The following is a 4,417-nucleotide window of genomic DNA, read 5'->3' on the forward strand; positions in this document are numbered from 1 at the left end:
TTTTTGGAATTTCTAAGGCTTGACCTTTTAGAGAACTTGTCATTTTGTGGAGCAGTTGGTCGTCTGAATTCAGTCTTTACAGAAATATGAAAATAAAAACTTGTATGAGGAATTGTTGACAGTTGTGGCATATTAATAACGTGTCAAGACGGCCAGGGTTGCATTTTAAGAACTTCGCTGTTTCTAGTTGGGCTCATTTTTTAACATTATCCTTCGTTTGCATATTCTAAATATAACTTGTGGTTCTGCACCATGGGGATGAGTTGGCATGCCTTTCCTTGCTTCCTCTGAGAGCACAATAGGAGGGTTTTATTCTCAATTAGCTGATGCCAAGTGAACTTACAAAGTTCCCTTAATCAATAGCAGTGTTTCAAGAATCTTCCCAAGATGCCAGCAATAGCAGTCTCTGCCCGTACATTGTTCCCAGAACGTCAGAAGTGCCAAATCAGAGCATTCTTCTCAAAATTGAAAATGTAGTGTAGAAGTGACCTCCCCCACACACAAGAAATAACTTTATAGCAAAACCATGAAACTAGGTATCCAGCTACATTTTTTTTTTTGAGCTAAAAAAATGGGTGTGAATTCTTGTAAAATTCCTTTCCCACCACAGTTTGATGGAAGGAATTTTTGCCTAGCAGTGAGACAAGAGTGGTCAGATCCTAACAGCCAGCTAAATCAAGTAGCTTTGGGGGCCGTTCAAGGTGGTGGACTGAAGGGTGTTCTGCCTCTGGAAAAACAGTGGCTAGAGGAAATCAGAGTGCCCTGAAGCATTTATCAGTTCTTTGCCTTCAGACAAAAGACCTCCGCTTCTCCCACCCCCATCCTAGTCCAGGCTCATACTTCCAGCATCTGGAATCCAAAATTTGGTGACTAACCCAGAAATAAGTATAGCAGTCTGTTTCCTGAGCACTGGCTGCCTCAAAGGGTGCTAAGTGCATAGATTCCTTCAGATCATCTGGATTTTTTTTTTTTTTTTGGCATCCTGGAATGGAAAGGGCATGAAAGGTAGAATTAAGGGAATAGAAATTGTTTTTAAAACAGCCACAGTCATTTTTTAAGAGTTTCTTTCAGAAGCAATACTAAACGAACCCCCCCCACACACACATACACACCTTTGTTTTGCTTTATTTTGCTGTTGTTGTTTTTTTTTTTTTTCAAGACAGGGTTTCTCTGAACTAGCTCTTGTAGACCAGGCTGGCCTTGAACTCACAGAGATCTGCCTGTTTCTGCCTCCCAAGTGCTGGGATTAAAGGCGTGCGCCACCACCGCCCTGCTTATTTTGCTGCTTTGATTTGTGTTGGGTCTGTTTAGTTTATGCGCATGGCCACTTTGCTGAAGCCCTTATCGATGGCCACTTGCTCCTTGGTCACTGCAGCATTGTCTCCCACCCCTAAGCCACATGCAGCTGGAGCAGAGACAGATAGATAGGCAGGGCCTGCTCAGATGTCCTCTAACTCTAAAGAACATAATGACTGTGACAGTCAAACCAATGGGGTGTAGGCTACAATCCCCCAGAGCAAAGGTGACTGAATGGGTTCCCCTACCGGGGAGACATGGCCCCAGGGGACCAATCACCTCTCTTCCCTCCAACCCTGCCAAACTTGCAGTGTTAGGCTGTGTTTCCTCTGCTCTGCTAACTCCCCATGCATGCAAGCTGTGCTGAGCTGTCTGGCCAGTAAAACCAGAAGCTCCCCATGAGGTCCTGTGGTGTTGCAAGGGGCTGCCCTTCCAGCCCCTGCTCTGCTTTCATTCAACCCTAAGGTTCACTCACCTTTTGCCCTTTGAGCTTCACTTCCTGCCGATTCCTTTTCTTCCCAACATCAGACTTCCAGTTGTAATACTTTTCCAGCAAGGTATTCAGAGAACCCCCATTTAGGCCTACCCTTTACACCCACCAACAGTTCGTGTTTGGCAAGTGACTCCGGAGCACTGGTTCTCAGCCTTCCTAATGCTGTGACCCTTTAATACTGTTCCTCGTGGTGCTACTTCATAGCTAGCTGTAATTTTGCTGCTGCTTTGAATTGTAATGTAAGTTTTTGATATGCAGAACATCTGATATGTGACCCCTGTGAAAGGGTCATTTGACTCCCCAAGGGGTTGAGACCCACAGTTGAGAACCTTTGTTCCAGCAACACCAATGGCTTTATCTTATTCCTTTCATAGGTGGACTGTGATGTTGGCTAACTATACAACACCTTAGTTTGTTCATCTATACAATGAAATTAATAATATACCTGATCTTACGGGAACACTAAAAAGGCTTTGGGATTGGACAATAAAATAAAAAGTATCAGGGCGTACCAGGAACATAAAAACACCAGAGACCTACACTGTTAAAATCAGTAGCACTTGCGAATTAGTGGCAGGTATGAGATAATTTTGGGAAGGCCTTCTCCTGATGTTTGCAGTGGTCTCTATGGAGTGACTGGCACCAGCAGCTTGGGGAAAGGAACAGGTGGTGCCCTATGGCATTCGGGGTGATTCATTGGCCAGCCATTGCTGAAGGGAATCGGCGCCTGATTGGTGCTGGTGCTGCGACCAAGCCAGGGCAGAGTGCTGACTGGGCAGCTGCTCTGGTTACCACCGAGCCCAAGGCTTTGCTTTCATTATTCCACTTTTTGCTGTATTCTCTCTTCCCTTCCCCTGGGAACAAAGTTACATGCTAAAATACAACAAAAACAACAAACAAACAAAGAAACAAAAACCATGTTCCGTCTGTTCCAATGAAACCGCTCCATCTGTACTGCGGCTGTGTTTTCAACTGTTCCCGAGGTGAGTGTACCCACGTGTTCCAAACCACCTGTTATCTTTAGGAACGTCCCAAAACCCTGCAGCAGCTATTCAGTTGTGGTATAACCTTAGGAGAAATGCTTGCCCGTGAGAAATGTTGAAATAGTACATTTCTGCCTCCACTTTCTAGCCATACTGATTCAGTACTTTAAGAGAAAGAACACATGCCCTTACTACAGTGCCTGGACATTTGCAACCATCTCAATTGTATCATCGATTCTTACTTGTCTCGACTTTGCCATTTGCCTCTCTGGGGAATACCTGAGAGGAAGAAGTTGTTTAGATGTGGAGAAAAGAGAGAGTAAGATGTTAGGGGAAATAAATGCAGGGCTTGTTTTTGTCGTTGGCTAGTCCAGGTGCAACGGTTACCATTTCTGAGCAAGTAATAGCTTGCTTTGAGAAATTTATGTCTCAAAGATAAGTAAAAAGAATTACCGTCGGTCAGCCATGCCATATTGCTTTCCCCTTTTTGCTGACTTAAACTTTGTGTTGGAATTTTAAAATCGTGGGAACATAGTAGATGTTGACTATGGAGACTGCAAAATCAAAATATCTAATCTGAAGAAAAAAGGAGGGGTAGGCAAAGACCCTTGTACTGCACATGGTAACTGCATTTCTCTCCCTCAGTCCCGACATGCCAAGTGCATATTCCGCACCCCGAAACTGGCAGAGGGATGAGAAAGAAAAACCTGGGTCCTAACTGGGACAAACTAATTGGTTGCAGGCTCTCGGCACCACTGCCCCAATGGCTTGCCTCCTTTCGTTCCCCCTGTAGTAATATTGTAGGATAAGTGATTGTCACGCAGGGACCATTTGACATATCTGCCTTGAATGGGCTGGAGGGGAAGGATTCATTTCTGTTGCATCAAATATGGAAATAAAGCCACAATCCAGGATGGACATTTTTTTCTATAACTAGCAGGGGACATTTGCCCCCCTGGTGCTAGATCACCAGGTAGTAGGGTTTAACTAGACCCAAAGTTCTCTGCTGTCAAATTGATGACCTGGATTGAAGACATTTTAGAAGTTACATGTCCAGGTTGCTGAAGAAGTATTGATAATTAGAAGTTGTCATCCTCCAGGCTGGGAGTGGACTGAAGAGGACTCACGTGTATCATTAGCCTCAATAAAACCATACAGGGACATGCTCATGGTGCTCGTCCCCGCAGGCTCTCTTCAATCTCAGCTCACGTGGATTTCTCTTCCTCAAACAAAGTCACTGTTTTAGAACTTAACAAAATAATCATTTGTTCCAAAAAAAAAAAACAAAACCCTACGTACCTATTTCTGCTATCATCAGAACCCCGAGTCTACAGGGATGTTAGAGCCCAAGTATCCTAAGGCCAAGGCCGTAGGGTGAGTGTCGCGTGTGACAGTCTCATAAGTTTATGTTATTGTTGATGAATATGATGAGGTTGAAGGGACCAGTACCCTACAGCAGCAGATCACTGTGCCGGTGTTCAGCCCTTGAAGTACAGGCAGACATGACTTAATATCTACAGTTGTAGCCCCTACCCCTCTTCCTCCATTGCCTGCAGTCTACTGAATTACATGTCTCTGTAGGCAAAGTCAAATAGACTTTTAAAATTGCAGTATTTCTTTTGTACATAAGTTATACCTATTGCTC

The 4,417-nt window shown here is 44.2% G+C and overlaps 1 protein-coding gene across 3 annotated transcripts in view; it reads left to right on the forward strand.

The window, feature by feature from the left end:
• The window catches only part of Slc7a2 (solute carrier family 7 member 2), a 60,589-nt gene that overhangs the window by 31,710 nt on the left and 24,462 nt on the right, over window positions 1–4,417 (forward strand). The window contains exon 1 of one of the 3 annotated variants that reach the window (XM_026786912.1): window positions 2,705–2,772. The exons of the other annotated variants lie outside the window; for them this stretch is intronic. The gene's annotated coding sequence lies outside the window, so the exon portion shown is untranslated. Of the gene's footprint in view, window positions 1–2,704; window positions 2,773–4,417 lie in introns of those variants that run through there. 3 annotated transcript variants of the gene reach the window in all.

Source organism: Microtus ochrogaster, linkage group LG7_11 (genome assembly GCF_000317375.1).
Source record: "Microtus ochrogaster isolate Prairie Vole_2 linkage group LG7_11, MicOch1.0, whole genome shotgun sequence".
Taxonomy (NCBI): domain Eukaryota; kingdom Metazoa; phylum Chordata; class Mammalia; order Rodentia; family Cricetidae; genus Microtus; species Microtus ochrogaster.